The sequence below is a fragment of the Gracilinanus agilis genome, chromosome 1, assembly GCF_016433145.1.
Source record: "Gracilinanus agilis isolate LMUSP501 chromosome 1, AgileGrace, whole genome shotgun sequence".
NCBI classification, from domain to species: Eukaryota; Metazoa; Chordata; class Mammalia; order Didelphimorphia; family Didelphidae; genus Gracilinanus; species Gracilinanus agilis.
The window spans coordinates 433,594,668-433,616,159 of NC_058130.1; the positions used below are offsets into that span (position 1 = coordinate 433,594,668).

Consider the following 21,492-nt stretch of genomic DNA (forward strand, 5'->3'; position numbering starts at 1 on the left):
TGACTCGATGGGTGCCCCAAACTTGCTCTATTTCTTTTTAGCTGGGTTCGGAGCTATAGGTGAGTGTGGAGGGGGTGGGGGTGGGGCGGTTGCTCAGCCCGCGATTGAGTGAGTGAGAGCCCTTTTTAGCCTGGAAATGTCTCGATTCCACGTACCTTCCACGCTGTGCCCTGTTGTGGGGTTCCTCCGTTCGTCTGGACTTGTTTTTATGTCCCCTTGAGGCGTTTTGTGTGTTTCGGTCAGGAGAGGTTAAGAGCTGCTTCTTACTCTGCCGCCATCTTAACCCGGAACTATTGTTCACTTTTAGAAAAAAGTTGAATTCCCTCTGCCTCTTTAGATTCTGTTTTCCCCCCTTTATTTAAGACTTCCTCTTTTTTAAGGAATACTTAACCTCAAGAGTAAAAGTATATCCCTTGATTTCTTGTGTTTTAGAAGGAACACTAGATTGTACTTTTGAGTATAGTTTTAGTAGAGGGCAAAAGACAATGTATTCCATATACAAGTCACTGCAAAATTCAATCTTCCCTTGCTGCACCTGAAATACCCAGTCCTTTTTTCTTTCTAGGAGCTTCACTATAAGGGCATACCTCAAGTTGGTATAGTGTCATTTGGGAGCTAGACACTAAAATACAAGTGAAGGGACTAGAATCTAAATAGTACTATTATAGGTACATCTTTCCTCAAAATTTCAATTGATAAGGAATCCAGCATGAGTGAAATAGAAGTGTGTGTGTTTTTCTCAGAATAAAACATTTGGCTTATACCTCCAATATCAAAAAGTGCTGGTTAACATTGAGAATTGAGGATGACTAGTCTTTTTTTAAATTTCAAAGAGCTTTTTTTGATTGTCTAAAAGAACTCTGAACAAGCCTGGGAAAGAGACAGATAAAAGACAGAAGCCCCCTGGGAGTTAAGGGGCAATAAACAACTTAGCTGCTTCCTTATCTTTTAAAAGAATGTTAAAATAATGCTTTTCTACCTCACTATGCCCTGATTGAAGTAGAATCCAGGAGCTTAGATTGTGAGTCTTGACCACAGACAAGGGTGCTGACTATAAGAATAATGAGAGACTCTGCCAAAATTGTAATAATAAACAGAGCCAGTAATTAATGTTATGCTAGAAGAGAGAGAGAGAGAGAGAGAGTCTATATGTGGTGGGACTCTCTTCTAGCTCTCCCCTTGTGCCAAATATACTCTGGGAGACTTCAAGGGGGTGTCACCCCGAAACTGGGAGACCTGGATGGTCGTGCCACCCCACAGGAGTTGGGGGCAAGGCTTACCTATAAGATGAGGTATGGTATACCCCAATCCAATTCTGAATGAGGACGGGGTTCACGGAAGCCTCCCTCGAGGTCAGTCAACTTCACAGCGGGTGGACTGGCTTCAAGATGGAGGCAGCTAGACTAAGCTGTGGTTCCCCTCCCCCTCATCTCTCAGGCACTCTGGAACACTATCATTCACAATTTAGGGGTTGGGGAAAAGGGGTGAAGGGCAGAGGGATTTTGGGGTGCCCTCTTCTCTATTCCTATGGAGTCTATCGCTTAGGTGGTGTGTTACTTGGAAATTTGGGGTTCATTTGAGCTTTTAAATATTCAGATATATAACAAACTTCCTGTGCACTTTTTGGAGACTTGGAAACTACATTTCCCATGATTCAATGGGTTTCCTGGCTAATGTGATGACGTGAGCCAATGTAAAGCATAGCTTAAATAGAGAGGACTTGATTGAGACACTCATCTTTGGTTACGAGGGAGCCAGGTGGGAGAAGGTATGGTGGGGAGCTTGAATTAGATCTTAGCAAGCGCATGGTCATCTTATATTTTACCAACATGGCCTTAATTAAAAGATTAATACTTCTTTTAATATCCATATATATTTATTTTTATCATAACAGTTGTAACCTTAATGGTGCCCACTCCTAAGCTTCTTCTTCTGCCCCTTCTTCTGTTTCTATCCTTTCCTATAATTGTAAGTTAGACCAGAAAGTGTCTCTCAGCAAGGTCAGGTAATGGGGAGGGAGACTAAGAGATTGGTCCCAAAATGGAGTCCAAACACTTAGCTAACTCTACGCTTGAAGTATTGATGAGTAAGAAGCAATGGGATGCCTTTGACCAGGGAATCAGGGTTTCAATGCCCAAAGAAAGATCCTCAGGAAGCTCTCAGGACTAGATCCAAGCTGGGATGTCCACCTCCTCCCTCTCTCCAGTTCTCCGCCTGCAGCCCTTCTCCTTTCCTTCTCTTCTGGAAAATTCTCAGAATTCCCTCTGGTCTCAACTGTCACCAACTGTCACCAACTGTCAGCCACTCCTCCTTTGGCTCCTTTCATCCCATCCTCCTTACACAAATCCCATCCTTACACAACCAAAAAGGGAGGGAGGAACCTGTATAACTCTGTATTGCACCCAGATAATTTGTAATTTGCCACTAGAGCATTTTGCCTTCATGAGGAAAAGAAATACCTGTTTTTCTTTTCTCTCATTTTCTGACCCCAAATTTTTCTTTATGTGAGTAGGGAATTTGTGTTCATTTTTTATCCCACTCAAGAGTAAATGGATTATTTATGATGAAAATCATCTATGCAAAGTTGTTTTGGAAAATTAAAAATTGCTCTGCTTTCAAGGCATGAATAAATACCCTTCATTCTTATTACATAACTTGTAAGAATCCCTTGATTTAGGATTCATTCATTTGTTTATTAATCCAACAAGTATTTCTGAAATGTACTCTGAGCCTGTACTCTGGATATAAAGGAAGATTGTTAACTGTATGGGATACAAATAGTATTTTCTCTTAAAATGCATAATTTTAATAGAGACAAAATAATACATATGCAATAAACTAATGTTTTAAGTAAATAAGCAATAAAATTTTAAAGAGATCAATATGTAAGTATAGGAAAAATTTCTTGGCTGGGCTAGAAGAACTGTTAAAAATAAATGGAGGCTGATCTGGTAATATTAAAGGGCTGCTAAGCCTCACTTGGGCTTGACAGGCTCTATTAGCTGAGTCTGCCAAGCTGGCTCTGGATCCTCAGATGATAGATGGATCTAGGCTAAGTGAGAGATGAGATTACCTGAGCGATTACCCACTGTGCTAGTAACCCCAGGATTTATGAAGTTCAGCTTAGCCAAGCCTATGCCTCTTTAACGGTGCCCAAGCCAAAGTAGCAAGTGAGAAGTTATATGTGTGTTGACCACTTCTCTAACTTCTTGGCTTTGGGTTGGGTTTGCTGGTAAAGGTTGATTGGGCTGGTGATGATGTGTTAAATGGACAAGGATGTTATGACTGCTGTTTGATAGATCCCTCCCCCTAATTAGCTGCAGATGTTCACTAATTAGGAAAGGCACACTAATCTCCTTTTGGATTAAACTACAACAGGATTTATTACTTATCTAAAGGGTTAGGAACAAGGAATAAAGATAGAGGTTTGGGAATGCCAAGCTATTCTGATTAAATTAATCTTAATCTGTAGATGATGGGTTAATGACAGTCTGGAGATTCTTCTCCTTCTCTCAATCCCTAGCTTGACCCAGCCTTGGTACAAACCAAAGGACAGGGAAGGCTAATAGTGATTTTCTTAATAGGTATGGTGTTGTTTTCTCTCAGCTCTCTTAGTAGCAGGTTGAATAACTTCCTTTGACACTTAGGCATGGATGCTGGATTGCAGATCTATGGCCTACCTTCCCTTCAACCACCCTCCTCCCAGGATTCTCAAAACAGACCTCTTGTGCTATAGTCCAAAGGTATTTATAGCGGTGGTTCCAACTGTCTTTAACCAACGATCCTGTCACTCAAGATGTTCTCCATTTTGTCCCAGAAGTTCCTTATTATAAATCTTAAAAGTGAGAGATGCAGTGTATTGGGGTAGACTTTATTCCAGGTTTTTAAAAACTAGAATGGGCCAAAATCTGAAAGCAAGATTTAAAAAACGATAGTCAGAGGTTGGCATACAAATTAATGTCCTCTTTCCTTGGGACAAGGGAACCATGATGAAAGAACAATGAAAGATGAAGATGTATGGACAGGGAAGGCTATTCTAGGTAGACATTGATTTCAACACCTTAAAATATTTTTAGAATCAATTTTATTTTGCTACCTCAAATTGTTTCTGTGACTTGGGATCAATATGCAAAGACTAAATTGTGATTTATTTGGCTTAATTAATTTTCCTTATTAAATTACTTAGAATTGTTTCCCAATATTTATATCAGTTACATTTGATCTAAAACAGCTAACATTTGAAGTCAACCATAATGAGGAATACCAAGATGACAGGGAATTTTTACTAGTGAGATCACAATGTGTTTTACAAGCCATGTACATGTGCTATGTATCTTTATAAATAAACTACTCTTTTAGGCTTAATTCCTTAAATGACCACAAAGACAAGCATTAAAACTAAGGAATAAAAGCCTTATCTAATAAATTGTAACCAAACGATTTAAAAATTAGCTAATAAACAAATCACATTTACTTTGTGTTTTTAGTTCCATTAAATTTGTCTTGATTTTATTTTTCTTCATTTATAGCCAATGTATATACAATTCTGGTTCTTTTAATTTTTGTATCATTTGACACAGCTATAGCTAAGAGTAATTTTTCATATTTTTTTGCCATTATATTGCTATCAGCATCTAGGTTGTATGTAGTGAAAGGAGAACTAGATTTAGAGTTTAAAAGATTTTAGTTAAAATCCTGGGCTAATAATCCTGGGCTAAGTCACTTAAGATCTCTTTCCCCTTATTTTTCTCATAAATAAAACTGGATTATAACACCCACCTCTGAAGTTTGATATGAAAGAATCTGTCTACTTGAAAAAACATAACCACTAAAGTAGAAAGTCCAACTCTTTAGTCAGGATAAGAGAGAGTGCTCAATATTTGGCCAACACACAGAGTCAAGGGCTAAATACCACACAAAGACAAAGCTCTGGGACTCTGGGAACAGTGTCTCAGGGAAAATGCACCTCCAAACAGTTCTCCAAAGAGTAGAAGAACTTGGGGTCTTATATACCTTTGGGGGAATAAAGGGCAGGGAAGTATGATTGATTAGTGCTACAATGGTTACAAGGAAATGAGGAGCCTGAGGCTTGATTAAAAGGAAGAGGCTAATGCTTTACCCTGGATACCAAAAAATGTTTTCTAGCCAGGTGCTGGACTACCTCTGATTAATGGGGATAAACTTTTTTTTTTTTTTTTAGAACCCTTACCTTCCATCTTGGAGTCAATTGACTCTAAGGCAGAAGAGTGGTAAGGGTAGGCAATGGGGGTCAAGTGACTTGCCCAGGGTTAGACAGCTGGGAAGTGTCTGAGGCCAGATTTGAACCTAGGAACTCCTGTCTCTAGGCTTGGCTCTCAATCCACTGAGCCACCCAGCTTCCCCCTGGGGATAAACTTTTAAGACAAAAAGGATGCCTAAGACTTGATTGCATACTAATCTTATCTAAACTGGGATTTTTAAGTTCCTTAAGGTCTGTTGTTCAGTCTGGAGTAAATTCAGTCTGAGTCTTCCCCCAAGTCCTATTCCTAAAGAACAGGGGCAAATTTAGGAGTTCCAAAAACACAGTTGACAAATCAAATGAGATAACTAAAATAAGATGCTTTATAAACATGAGAACATATGCTAGATCCATGATGGTGAACCTATGGCGTTTGTGCCAAAGATGGCATGTGGAGACCTCTCTGTGGGCAGGTTTGCAATCCTCCATAGAGTTAGTTGCTAGAAAGACAGAGGGACTCTGGCAGCACTGCTTCCCTACCCTTCTCTACCACCTCCCTGCCCCTCTGCACTTACTCCCTCCCCTGAGAGATTGCTTGAGACAGTCCCCTCCATTTCTCCCTCCCCCTTATGGAATGAGGGGTTGCAGCCACCACCCAGCCTGATCCCACAAAATATCCACTTTCTTTCTTCCTTCCTTCTCAGCTGGCTGCCAGTCTGTGGGGTGACCCTGCCCCCCAAAAGATAACTGTACTCCCTCCTCCCCCTGCTCCCCCCCACCATGTGGGGCACAACCCAATAGGCAGCCCCACTCCTAGCACAGCATTCATGAGTGCACCATTGTATGCAAATATAAGCAGCCTAAAAGCCATCCCTCAGACTGAACAAGGGCATGCACCCCACATTGTGTTGCAACCATGCATGGAAGTTTGGTGATGAATGATTAGATCTGAGGGCCCTTGTAGCCCTGGAGAGAGAGAGTGTAAGCCTGCTAGAGAGACTAGTAGCTGGAGAGAGAGTGAGATAAGAGGGAAAGACAGGAAAGTGCCTAAGAAGCACCACAACTGGGGGCTATGATCTTTGTTTATTGTGACAAAGAGAAAGACTTTTACAGAGGGTAAAATATTAAGCACTACAACATTCTTGGTGGGGTGTTACTTTCCCACAGGATGATGTTGATGAAAATGACTTCACACATGAACATTACCAGGGTGGCTATTACAGACACAAGCAAACTGAGAAATAGTGATCGCTACTCTGTTCTTGGGGAAAGGCAGGTTTGGTGCTTTCAGTGATGATGTTACCAGGACTTCTTTGCTCTTCAGAGTGAGGGGGGATCCAGGGTTTAAAATGACCTTTGGCAGAGAACAGCCGTGCCTTTGTGTGAGAGATTGGGACCTTGCCAGCCATCTTGGGCAAGCATGGCTGCTTCCTCTGTGGACCTCACAGTGTTGTAATAAGAAGCTTTCCCCAACCTTTCTGACCCTGCTAGTCTTCTCCAGCCAAGGGAAGCCTAGCATCAGTTCCCTTGCTCAGCCCTCAGAGTGACTAGATGCAGTGGTGGATCCCAATGGGAGCAGCTTGGCTCCCTCCCCTGAATATAGCAGGGAAGGGAGGAAGATATGCAATCTGGGGGAATGGGGCATGGCATGTCATCTCTAAAAGGTTTGCCATTGCCATGATAAATGTTATGTTATATATAGTTTACTATATTTTTTTTTAAAAACCCTTACCTTCCATCTTAGAATCAATACTGTATATTGGTTCTAAGGCAGAAGAGTGGTAAGGGTAGGCAATGGGGGTGATAAGTGACTTGCCCAGAGTCACACAGCTAAGAAGTGTCTGAGGTCAGATTTTAACCCAGGACCTCTCATCTCTGGGCCTGGCTCTCAATCCACTGAGCCACTCAGCTACATCCTATAGTCTAGTATCTTAAAGCTTAAATATTCTGTCTCAGATGTTACTCTTTCTTTTATGTAGATCCCACTGCCTTGTTATTACATAGGAAAGTCTTTGAAAGAGTACCTTGCCAATATTTCAGTGAATCTTTCCAAACATCAGTTGGAGAGTCCTCAGGTAAGAGAAATTCATGTGATCCTTCTTGGCAAAGCCTGTGAGAGCTCGTGTTTATATAGCAAAGTCTTTGAAAACTCAGTAATTCCATGTTATCATGAGGCATTAGGAAAAAAAAAACTATAGTGGAGGATTATATTCTGTTAATATGCCATAATTTATTCATTTTCTAATTGTACATATAAATGACTTAAATTTTTTTCTATTTAAATAAGCTATGAATATTTTTATATAGCCAGCTTTTTATTTTATAATATTCTTTGAATAAAATCCTATTAATATTATTAATTCAGCTATTAATAATCATTGCCACTTCATATGACCTTTCCATGTACATATTTTAGGTTCATTTGTAGGGTAGAATGGCTAGGGTAGAAAAGACAGACTTTGGGAATATATTTCCCTTGCAATACCATTGGCTCAAGAATCATCTTGAAACACTAATTTTGGCTTTCTCAAATATCCATTGCCCATTTTGTAGAACAATGTTCCCAACATTTGCCTTTTTTTGCCTATTTCTTGAAAGAGGTCTTTGTATCCCTAAATCATTTCATTTGTGAGAATTAAAAATTTAATTTCCCAAAGCATTAGTCCCTCTGAGAGAAACTAGATTTTGCTCATTGTGTAGAAATTAGGCCAGGTGAAGGGAATAGTTGATGGAATAGGAGATAGACTCTATGATTTCTTTGGTATGAAGAAAACAAATGTATCAGAATTATGTCAGCAGCAAAACTTAAACCTATAAGTTATTGACTGTGTGATTAGCATTCTACTAACTTTGACAGATTGTTGCTGCTTAATAGAATGTAAAATACAAGGAGTGACTTATGATCTGAATGAATATAATAGTATACTTTTACTTAGATCTATTACATATTCTCTGCCCTTTTTCATTGTCCCTGGAAAGGGAGGGGATTTAAATTCTTCAAGATACTGAGTCAAGTAACAGAATTATTTTAAAGATCATCTTTAAAAATTGAGTAAAAAAAAGTCCTATGTTGTTTCAGGTTGGTTTCCTCTTAAAAACACACACACATAAAATATGGTCTTTGTTCTGAAATTTTAAAGGGCTGTATGTCCCTTTTGATGCCTTTTTTTTCATAAGCTAGTGGGGAAACTTTCTTCAAATCCATACTCATTGACTTCCATTATGCTTATGAGATATATGTCAGAAAAGAAAGATGCATACCAAAAATTTGTTGAAGTGCGAGGCAATGTTACATATGGTATGAATGCTTAAATACAGTATATCTCCAAATGGGAACATGTTCTAAATAAAGTTTTAGTATTCCTTTTGGTCAACCATTTTTGGTACTAAGATAGGACTTTCACATTTATGGTTTCAGAGAATGTCAGTATTGAAAAAGAGTGTCAGAGGCTATCTTACCAATATTCTTTTAAGCTTGTATTAAACAACTTTCAGAAATTTAACTGCTTATACAAAAAGAAATATGAACATGAAAAATAATTTGACTTAACTAAATATGATGTTTCAGTAGCTTTTCTACTTTTACTCCCAAAAATTAATCCTTCACTATATAAAAATCTTATTTCTTACACTTAAAAATCAATAGGCTTATCAACACATTTTTAATGCTTTGATAGTAAATTTTTGGAAAAAAGAAAAGGTTGTAAATTATGTGTTAGAGCTTCACATATTATAAATTGTAGTAGTGCTTTATTATCTCCACAAAATGAAAAGCCAAATTTAGCAGATTTTTCATGGTTTACATTTTTTCACACCCAATATAATAGCTGTATTTCAAAACTGTGACCTACCAAATGACTAATTTTCTGATCAAAGTGTGCTAAATTTGAATACTTTTAATATTTCTCAGCACATTTTTAAGCATTTTTGGTATAATTAATCTAATCCAAAGATCCTTTGAGAGTGCCATAAATTTTTTCTAAAAAATATTTTATTTTCCTATTAAATAATAATGTACTAGTATGTTACCAGTATAATTGTTGCAGAAGTATATTCCTCTAAACAGCTTCATTTAATTACAATAGATGGTCATCAGGACTTTTACCTGAAAGCAAACATTAATCTGATAGAAGAATACATGTATACCCAAAGAAATGGCTATCTAGCTGGGTGAAAAAATAAAGAGCTAGTTAGGATATAAAATATTTTTTTACTAGTAACATGTATTAAATGGTAAGTATACTTTCAAATTCAATTGCATAGATTGCTTTATTTTTACAATGTTTATATAAACTATCCTTTGTAATGAAATTCTTCAAACATGACTTGCTTCTTCTCTCTCACTTGTACACCTGTTATGCACTCACAGCAACTCTACTTACTGATCAGTGTTGCCAACCTGTTAATTTGAAAAGCTGCCAGAAGCATATAATTTATAAAAATAAGCCTAATACTGTAATTAGAAATTATGTAATATATAAAGTTTATTTCTGAAGAGTACGATGTTATGTGATTTTTTAAAAAATAGCTTGTAATGTACATGCACAGGAGTCATAGTTTTCAAGCAGAATGACATTTGTCTTAAAAGAATGCAAACAATTATAATATCTTGATCACTAGATTAGCTGATGAAATATAGTTTTAATGTACAGCCACATGGCTGTACAGTTCACATGGGTGAACACTCAGAAGGGAGGTTAAATACTGAGGGAGAATGGGTGATGGGGTAAGAAGAGAAAAGATAATAAAGGAAGAAAGACTCAGAGACCAGAGAATTGCAGCAAAGCATAGGCCTTATAGTGAGTAGGCTCTAGGTCAGTGATGGGCAACCTTTTGAGCTTGGTATGTCAAAATTCGCCAAAAAATCAAGTATAACTCAGGTGGGTGTGTCACTTTGAGAAAAAACCCATAATTTCACAATATTTATAGTTTAAATAACAAAAATGTGTAATTGTTATATATAACTGTATTTAATAAACCAAAAACTAATTATTTAACTTACCTGCTTAGTGACTTCTTTGTTCATTTGTCAGTTGGTTTCTTTTGTTGGTCTTGATATTATTTAACTTGTGTGGGGTGCTGTGAACTAAGATAAGTGAGGGGGGAAAGGGAATTCTTTAACTAACCTGCCTATTAGTGACTTTTTTGTTGCTGAATTTCATTGGCTAATGAAAATTCATTTAGACACTGAATCTTCAATTGAAGGTTACATATTTTGTACACTTCAAGCCCAAGCAAGCACTACTAACTTCAGCTGTCAATCTGTTTCTTTTGTTGGTTTTGATATTATTTAACACTGAGAATAAGGTCTCACAAAAGTACATAGAGGGGAAAATTGTGAGTAAAGCCATTGCTATATTTTTCAGGGTACTAAAAGTGTCTGGTATTGGTTCCAAGCACTCCAAATTTCCCATTCGTAGTGGCATTCCTCTTGATTCTCCAAGCAGCACTTTTCCAGATTCTCAAACTTTGACCTCAAGTTGACAAACACCTGAGCCCAGATGCTGTCTTGAAATTTTGCAAGTTGCATCTCCAAATGATCAATTTGCATCCATTGGAAACCATTTAATTCCTAACTATTGTAGATTACTACATCAGGATACTTAATTATTTTCACGATCTGTTCTAGGCTTCTAAATTGATTAAATCTATCACTGAACTGGTCAAGTAATGAGTCTAAAACATGCTGGTACTTTATATGCAAGGGTTCCATTTCATTTTGTACAGCTGCATTGGCCTTCTCAAAATATTTCATTACTTAAGGAAAATACTTATAAATTTTAGTTTCTACATCTCACTTGAAAACATAATGTCAATACTTTTGCCAAAACCTTGTAACTTTTAATTCAGTTCAATAATATGAACAGAGATCTGTAAAAAACATCAGGGTATTAACCCACTTATCATCATTGAGCTGAGCAAAGTTGCCCAGATCCTTATCCTCAAAAAATACATTAATTTCTTCAAAGCACTCCACAAAGCGCTCAAGAACTTTGCCTCGACTCAGCCTTTTTACATTATTGTACATCAGTAGTTCACTGTAGGTGGAATCAACCTCCAATAAAAGTGCAGAAAATTCTTGCTTGTGAAGGGAGTAAGAAGCTATTAAATTAACTATTTTTGTAACAACTGACATTAAGTCATTTAAGTTGGTAAATCCTGCCTTGGCAATAAAGCCTCCTAATGGATAATATAATGAAAAGGCACAATTGGATGTCCAATAGCTTCCATAAACAATTTGACAAATCTGACTTTTTTCCCCATAATGTTTGGTGCCCCATCTGTCGACACTGACACAACTTTAGAGATATCAATGCTTAGATCACGGAATGTTTGTATAACAACGTTACATATTTCGGTTCCTAATGTACTTGTTAGCACTGATACTAACTTTATCGATTATTCTCTCATTGTGAGACCATCAGAATATCGACCAATAATGGCCAACTGAGCATGTGATGTGACATCAATAGTTTTATCAAGATAGAAAAATATTTACAATGCTTTCAGTCTCATGATTTGGTCTTTTATTATATTTCTACTGAGTGGTAACTCAGATATTCTCTTAATTTTTATTCTGCATATTGTGAAATAGAACTAATGCACATCTTAGGAGAGCTTCTTTAATAAATTCTCCCTCACTGAGTGCTTTTCCATGCTGAGCTTTGGAGTGAGCAATGCTCAAACTTAAAGATGTTAAATTTGTAGAGATTTTTACAAATTTAAGGATGGAATTAGATTGGCTCTTATAAAAGTGTAGCTGCCTGGAAATGTATTCCTTCCTTTCATCTTCATTTTTTTTCAAGAGCTAGGAATGATTAGTTTCAAAATGTCTATTTATATTCCATGTTCTGTTTACTACCATTTCAGTACAAAGAACACAAAACAATTTGCCATTTTTTCTATAATGCCAAACATCTCAGTCCTTGTCTCTGGAAAGGGTTGGCTACTGCTACTACCACTTCCTTTACTTAACCTTGGTCTTTTTTTTTTTATTTTTTTGGATTCTCCATCAGGGAGGCAGTGACAGAAGATAGAATTATAGATAGCCTGTTAGCCCTGTAGACAATTAGGGGTTAACTAGCCTAACTGATCCTAAGATGGTATATATAACTGTCTTTTAGGAAAGGGCAGGGTTAATAAGCAGAAATAGGAGTTAATAAGGATGCACAACAGTAATAGTGGTGAAATGGAGTCTGCACTATGCTGTAAGATGGTGTTCCTTATATAAATTAAGATGGCTGCCACAGTTTCTAATGGTGGGAAAGGGCACCCATATAGCACAAGCCCTCACCTCTCCCAGCCTCCCTCATCTCAGTAATGATGGTCAATTAGACATCCATGACACCCCAGAACAGTAGATTGGATAATGTTATAAAATAAGAGGGTAAACTGGATACTACCACTATTAATTTGGTGATAGTAATGGTTGTTTAGATATGTGGTTAGTGCAAGATCACCTGAGTCTTGCCCCCTAGCTAGATGTTGTAACAACTCTCTCCTTTATAACAGTGCCCAGGCAAGATCCCTCAGGTCAGTGGATGGGTATCCCTTTCAGGTCCCACCTGAGGTTGATCAATAATGGGTATTGGGCTCTGTTAGCCTTGGACACGTTTATCTGATTGCGTTTGTTCTCTCCCCAGAGAAGTGATGATACAACCACTCCAGAAAGGTACTTGATGGGTTTTATATATATATATATATATATATATATATATATATATATATATGACAAGGAAGGAATGTTTAGGAAATGGGGAGAGGACTAGGAAACCCTAACACTAATCTTTTGACAATACTAATCCCTCACGACTGTAGGCTGGTTAATGATTCTGGCTTGTTCTTCAGCTCCTCTGGCTTAGACTGGCCACAGCCAAACCAGAGCAAGCAAGCTGTTGGATGATGTCTCTCAGCTCCTTCTTCTTGCGAGATGTTATGCCTTTCTACAGCCTTTAGGAACCACCCTTTCCACCCTCTTCTTCTTCTCCTGCCCACTTCCTGGATCCCTTCTGGGCCCAGGATACCTAGATATCTAAGGAGGGTTTGAATGCCTAAATGTCTAGGGACAGAAGAATCAGAGGATTCATGGTCTGGATACAGGTCGATCAATGTCAGTGGGTTCAAACAGGAGTTCTTGTAAGACTTAGCCAAGCAAAGCCTCAGTTCCCAATAGACCAGGGTCCACAGATCCAAGGTCCAAAGAAGAAGGGAAAGGAAAACAAAACCCCCTTGTCAGGGGCTGCCAGGGTATTTATACCCACTCTGGCCAACCGTTTTCTCCCCTGTCCTCATGGCCTCTGGGAACATTCTGAGGTCCAATGGTCTTCACCTGTCAATCAAGGTGGCACTCTCAGCTCCCAGAACTTCAATATGAGAATGATGGTTGCTGTGGTTATGTGGTTGCTGGTAATGTCAATCAGAGGGTCCCCAGAGATGTGTCCCTAGTGGCATTCTGCTGCTCCCTGCTCTGCTAGTCGGAAGTGAAGTCAAATGTCCCCTAACAGCCCAGAAGTCCCAGAACCAGACACTCTGTGCCAGACTTCTGTTGTTTTGGCCTTGTTATTTTTAAAATTGATGAAGGCCGATATAATGAGGGAAATTAGTATTTTAATAAAAGCCATTGTTGATAAAGATAAATCGACCACACGCCTGTAAAAAATTCAAATTGCTGCCTCTGCCATTTTCTTCCATACCTTCCCTACTCCTCTCTGTCCCCCAGGAGCCCACTCAGGTAGCAAAGAGGGTGTCTCCAGGCTGCATTCCGAATTTAAGCTGCCCTATATGTTGGTTCCCATTCCCTGACCTAATCACGTCAGGAACCGGAAACCCATTGGATCACAGGGAATGTAGTCTCAAAGTTCCCCACATGTTCACAGGAAGTTTGTAAGATACTTTTAAATGGCACCTCCCTGAATTCCAAACACACAGCCTATAGACCTCCAAAACAGAGTGTCCTCTCTACACTACAACAAATGTTTCATCCTCAGCACGTGGTCCCATACTTCTCTGTATGAGGCCACATGCAGCTGCTTGTGGTCATGTGTCACTGAAAATGGCTACATGTGTCAGTGCTGACATGAGTGTCATAGGTTCACCATCATGGTTCTAGGTGGAATTGAGCTCTGATGGTGAAGAGCTCTGGTGGTAAAGAACTTGCTCGTAATAAGGCATACTCATTTTTATTGGGGTTACAAAAAGGAAGGGGGGAAGGGACAAAGGTGGTCTGACAAATTAGGTAATCATCACAAGATGCACAAAGCCTGATCCTAAAATAATAGATGTTAGCTAACCTGAAAATCAGCAGAACATATGGGCTAAGAGTTTGTCTGATAGCAATGTTAATTGATCGTTGTTGGTAAAACAAAGATACTGAGATATCTGGTCAGTCTTCCAGTGTGTAGCCTCAGGGCTGGGTTAGGAATCTGACAAGTTTAAAGACTTAACTTGAATTCAAGGTTACAGAACTTAGCTTGGTAAAAATGAGCATGTAGCTCATAAGCATGTTTTTTGAGTACCCCTAAAATATAATCAAAGTTTATACATGCCTGGACTGCTACATATTGTAAGGAAGGGGAATGAATGAACTATATACTGGAACAATATACAGAAAGCTAATTGAGAGTATGCTAATGTTTCTGACCATTCATTGGAAATCAGATTATGTTAGAATGTGAAACCTTTGTGGCAGTTTGGAAACAACTTGATGACATATTGAATATGGCAAGAATAAGCTAAGTCTAAAAATAGTCAGTGTTTAGTGTTATTGTTGCATAACTGGGACAATTTAAAATCTTTGTAAAAATGAAACCTATAATGATCAAAATATGCTCTAGAGCAGTGATAGTGAACCTTTTAGAGATGGAGTGCCAGGCCTGGCCTCCACCCCAACCTCCCAGAGACCATGTGCCATGCCCCTGCCCCCTGAGTGCCAGGTGCACCCTGCATCCTTCCCTTATCCCACACAGGGGAGGGAGAAAGCATTCCCATTGGGGTACTGGATGGAGAGGTGGGTTGAAGTGAGGAATGTTCTCAGTGAATGTAGAAAGGGGAGGGGAGTGGCCCAGGCACTCTGCTCCCTTCCAGCTCTGCTGCCTGTGAGAGGGGCAGAGGATATGAAAAAATGTCATCAGGAATGATGGAAAGGGGGAGGGGAGCAGTTCCACTAGAGTCCCTCTACCTTTCTAGTAATGAACTTGGGTGGCAGGAAGGGAAGAGACTTACTATCCATATATTTACACAAGCACAATAATTCTATAATACAAGTATGTAGAAATATATACACAAATCTATGTACAATAGATACAAAATATATGCCTTCATTATTTTTAATCCTAACTATGCCCTGATATTAATCAAATAGAGAATCTAGAGATGTTTCTGTCCAATTAACACCATATGGATCTAATCCTTACTATTTACATGTCCATCAGAAAGACTCCTATTTATCTACAAGGGGTCAGAAAATATATGCACTATTTTGTGAATCATGTGCTTTATTTCATATGTAGTGTTGGATGCAATACTTACTGTCAATCTTCAGAATTCCACTTCTCATGTTGCCTGATGTAAAATCTCTTCTCTTCTGTATATGTACATGTTGTATGCTCTAACATATGAATATGTATCTGTTTTTCAGTGCACTCCATCTTATACATGTTGTGTAAATAGAATAGCCAGATCCCATTTAATAGTCAAGAATCTACTCAACACAGGCGTGCTAATGATGTCACTCCCACCTCCCTTAGTGGGGAGGGGAGACGAGTTACCCACACGTGACAATAAGTAACAAATCAAGAATAAGGGACTGCCCTTTGGGCAGTCCAAATCAATGTAGAAACTGCCATTTGTCCATTTGAATTAGAGGTGGACCACAGGAAGTGATGAAAGACACATTCTCTTTAAGTAAGTTAGTGAACTTCCTGTAGAGGTAGTTGGCGTCTGGAACTGGAAGAAGAAGCATCTCCTGAGACCACAGACAGATTACACTCTGTATTGTCACGTGGGTAAGTTAGGCTGGCTTCCTTGGCCTAGCTGGGCCAATTCTAAACTCTGCCTATCCGGCTGTTGGGCCTTGCGGCTTACAGCTTCATTTATTTAGTCTTCTACCTCCCTCTTCTCTTTATCCCTACTCACTTTCCTGATTGTAAATAAACTCCTCAACCCGATGCTGACTTGGGTCTGATTTAATTACGGAATCAACCTGAATTGTTGATTCCTGGCGGCCACATATTTTAAAGATATAACTATAATAACTAAATTTTAATTCTTACATTATCCTGTTTATCATCTGTCCTCTTCATATTTACAAAATTCACAATGTAAATTGTCTTTGCTGTCCTTTTCAGCTCCAAAGTCTTTGTTCTCTTACTGCTGTTGAATCTTTCCTTCCAAGCTTTCCCTTTTGGCTGGTATCTCTTCAACTCCTTAGTCTCCTCCTTATGCGCTTTCTGCCTGTTGTCTATACTGGCCAAATGAATCTCAGTTTTCCTCTTCTGGATAAATTTCAGGAACTTCTCACTCCCTATCTTCTAATTCTGGGTCTGTCTGGAGGTCTCTGAGTCTTTTTTTGCAATAATTATATGTACATTGTTAATTGTCAGTCACCTCTGAACATAGAAATGAAACTGGGTGTACACATTTTGGCTTGTAGTGGAGCATGTCCATACAGCATTTCAAATGGAGAAATATGTAGATCACCACTTAGTCTTGTTCGAATGTAAAAAAGCACCAGAGGAAATATTTCAGTTCATTTCAAATGAGTCTCTGAACAGAGTTTACCAATCAATGTTTTGATTTCTCTATTTAACCTTTTAACCTGTCCAGAGCTCTGTGGATCATAAGAAGTATGAAAACTAGCTTTAATTCCCAAAATTTCATAGATTTGATTTAAAATGGACTACAAGCAATGCATTTCCCAGTCTGAATCCACAAAGCATGGTAATCTAAATCAAGGAATTATTTAATTCAATAGTACTTTTACTACAAATGTTGCATTATTCTTATTCACTGGAAATACCTCTGGCTACTGTGTCAGTCTACCTACAATGACCAGACAGTATTTGAACTTTCCAGCTTCAGGCATGTGGATGAAATCTATTTGTATGCTTTCAAAAGGAGTATAAGCTAGTGGTCTGCCCCTTTGACCTATCTTCTTAAACACTCCTTGATTAAATTTCATACAAATATCACATTTTCCACAGACCCTATGTGCAACCATTATAATGCCAAGTGCCAACCAAAATCTCCATACTTTTATCCATCATAGCTTGGGACCTGTGATCCGTTCCTCCCTGTGATCCTTTGGGAGACCAGGCTCCCCAGTGGAGCATAATAAACATGAATAAATTTACAACCATAATAAAATAAAGGTTATATACATCAATACAAGTGGGATAATGGCAACAATTTTTTCAACAAAAGAAAACCAAATATTTGGCTCTTTTTAAAAAAAAAATTAGGGGGCAGTCCCCTTCTTTCACAGCAAAATATATATACACATATAAAACAAATGAATTTTTAAAAGACAAATGAATTTTAACCTGCCAAAGTTCAAATTTTGCACATCTGGTTTTTCTCTCAGGATCCTGGATCAACACGCAGTCTCCAAGTCATCTCTGTCTGGATTCTGGGAGGCAGCAAATCTCTTTCACTAAAATAACTAAGTCTTTTCATATGAAATAAAAACACACTCACCCCTGAGGAGGATAGGAAAAAAACAATACTGACATTGAACAAGGATACATGGCTGAGGCATGAGGCATACGAATCACTGCCAATTAAAGTCACCAGAAAAAATAACAAAAAAAAAGCCAAATAGCTATTGGATGAAAATTGTAAACATCCAATTCTAAATTTTGTATGGAAAAAATTCTAAATAAGTGAAATATTCATATGTGAATTTGGAAAGCTTATACAGGCATAGGCCTAACTCTGGACCTAGATATGACCATGTGGTATTGGTTGAAGGATGGGCGTGAAGGAGGATATCTCCTGGGACCCTGGCCAGGCCCCTGGTGGATGTCTAACCATTTGTATGCTGACAGTTTCTGGGAACTTGCCACTCTGAAAAACTGTAAACAGTACCATGGATTTTTCAGGGAGGGTTGACCCCTCTCTTGGGAAGATTCTTGGACCCAGAATTATTTAGACCAACATCTTTGGCTTTAATCCCACACGTCTATTGCTATTTGTGGGAGACAAAACTGAAAAGAGTTAATAGCAATAAAACAACAAAAGCAATAGAGTTTTAAGGGGCACCTCCTTCTGCCCCACGCAGAAGGGCAGTAGCACCCTGAGTAGTTCGTGGATAAGCTTCCACTTAAAAGATATTGTTGTGGGGTCATTTGGTTTGAGTTATCTGCCTGATTTATGTTCCTAGAATTATTAGTTCTTAAATTGAGGATCTTGAGGTAGCCAGTGTGCAGCACCCCACCCTTGGGCTTTATTCACATGAGAGATGGTTTTATTTCTCTCACATTCTGTCAGGAAGGCCTGAAGTAATTTTTCAACATCCTTATAAGAAGGATCATATTGGAATAATATGTCAGCCATGTTTTTCATTATGGCTATAGGGTTGCCTTAGAAACTAGAGATATCTCTCTTAAATTATTTAATATTCTGGGGTATGAAAGGAGTATGATGCCTTAAGTATATCACATCCCCAGTTCATCCTATTGTAGGCATTTCCCTTAAGGGGAAAAGGCCATTATAGGAATCAAAATCAATCCTTGGTTTTTGTTTTTTCTGAGTCATTTGGATGCTTACTGAGGCAGTACGAGTCCTTTGAATTGTTTGTGTGCTTACCGAAGCAGTATTGGTAGGAACCAGTATGGCCTGGGCTGGGGTTCATTGTGGACTGGGAGAAGGAACAGGAAAGGATGGGGTGTAGGGAGAGGGTGGGGTGTTAGGAGAAGTAGCAGGGGAGGGAGGATTGACAAAGAGATGCACAAAATGAGAGAGGAGTTTCTTTACATCCGTATCCTTTATTACCCTCTGAGTATTTTGGGAACAGCCTCACAAAATTTTGAATCAGATTTTTGAATTGTATACTCCCAAAACTTTGAATCAGATATTCGAATTGGATCCTCCTTTTCCAATGCATCATACATAGTGTATTTGAAATTGTCTAATTGTATTTGTACTGCTGCTTGGATTTTGGCTTGCATTTTCCTATGTGCAGCCTTTTGCATCTTCACATTGAAAATTAAGAAAAGAAGATTCCCTAGCATCATGGGAAGGAGGGAGCATCTCCAATTTGGCAAAAGCCAAAAATTTTTCCTGTATAGAAGCAATCATATTGAGTGGCTTTTATTGATTGATTGATTTAGTTAGTTTCAATTATTTATTTGTTTTTATTTATGATTTTTGATTGATTTAGTTTAAGTTGCAAACTTTTATGTATTTATTTGTTATTCATGCTGTCCTCCAGTGGCAGAAAGGTAGCACTACAGCTTAACAGAAAAAAAAGGAAAAAAATACACTGAGTGCTCAGTGCTGGTCACAAGATGCAGTACTATGGGGAAGGAGAAAATTGCTGGTGGGGGGTGGGACTTGGAAAGGAAATTGTGGGCAAGGGGGTGAAATTAATGTCAAAATAGAGGAAGGGGATGGAGTGGAAGCCCTCCCTTCCCAAATCCCAGATCACCATTGACACATACACGGGTTCTACTCAGGTAAGGGCTGGATGCACCCAAGCAAGCTGCCAGCTACATGCCTTCTAGCACCTATGGTAGTTGATGCAGGCACATTATTAGTGGTCAGGTACATTTTATTAGGAATTTAGGGGTTTCAGGTAGTTTGGGATACCCCAGGTGAGGGAAATAAGGTGGCCCTGGTCACCAGTCAAGCTAAACTGCAGGCAGAAATAAATTAATGACCCCTTCAGCAGCCCCCTCCCCCAAAAAGTTTAAATAAATTATAAATAACTTACCACTCCAAAGCAGGCAAATACAGCGCAGCACCTGAAACAGCATCTGGGCAGCATGTGCATCAGTGTAACACTGCTGGGGGTGGGAGGGGGGAACCGCAGCAAGTTTTGAAAGTTCCGCTTCTGCAATGAAGACTGTAAGATGTAGTCAGATGCAACCGGAACATACATTCTTCCTGTGTTGCAGCCCGACCGTCATGGGCTGCTGCACAGAGCATTGGGAGCTGCCAAACAGTCTTTGCCTACCTTAGAATCACCTGGCCCGCTGAAGATCAACAAAGCTAACCAGGAGCAGCCCCACAAGGTAAAGGGTGACCCAGCAATGTGGGACTATGGTATATCTTATTTTCAGGGGGTGCCTTATATTAGGCAACCCCCCCCAAATCACTGTCATGTCTTATTTTCAGAGTAATTCTTATTTTCAAGGAAACTAGGAGGTAGGAAGAAAGGGAAAAAAGGCACCGAGAGAGTTCTGCAGAGAACTAAGCTTCCAGGGTCAAGAGCAGACCCTACTGGGTAGAGTGAGCGAGCAGAGCTCAGGGTCGAGAGAGAGAGAGAGAGAGAGAGAGAGAGAGAGAGAGAGAGAGAGAGGGCACCAAACTTTCCCTTTTATACTTTCCCTGACATCTCCCCCAAAGGAAGTGAGGATACATTTCTTTATCCATGTCTGGACCTCTGTGTCATTTTAAGCTGTAGTTAGATCTGCTTTTTCAATGACCAAGAGATTTAGATCATGAATTGGACCTTTTGGGGCAGCAAATTTGTCTGTTGTATCTGCCCTATGATTTTCTTTGGACACAAGAGTCTTTCCCATAGCTATGTGCATGGCAATGGATCACTGCAACTCCTTAGGCAGTTGTATTGCCTCGAGAAGTTCTGTGATGACTTTGGCATAGGCAATCTCTTTCCTTGTTAAAAACCCTCGTTTTTTCTAGTTCTATCTTGTTGCATGGACTACACCAAAAGCATATCAGGAGTCTGTGTAAATGTTTACTCTCATGACTTTCCCAGTTTTACAGCCTTCAGTGAGAGCCACTAGCTCAGCTCCTTGAGCATGACATTGCTGGGCAATGATCCATACCACAAAGTCTCTTGTTTCTGTCACTACTGCTGTCCCCCTTGTTTCTTTTCCCACAGTGCATATAACTCAAACCATCAGTAAAAATTTCTAGGTCTGGATTCATAATTGGAGTGTCTTTCAAATACACCCTAGTTTTTTCTACCAAGGATATTACATCCACACACTGATGAATGGCTTCTCTATTCAATGGCAAATCAGGAAGAAACATGGCAAGATTTAAAACCAAGCGTCATTTCAAGCTGATGTTTTCATTACTTAGCAACACTG

At 39.0% G+C, this 21,492-nt stretch overlaps 1 pseudogene; it reads left to right on the forward strand.

The window, feature by feature from the left end:
* Positions 1 to 21,290, forward strand: part of LOC123252573 — a 45,677-nt pseudogene extending 24,387 nt beyond the window's left edge.
* Positions 21,291 to 21,492: the final 202 nt, after the last annotated feature.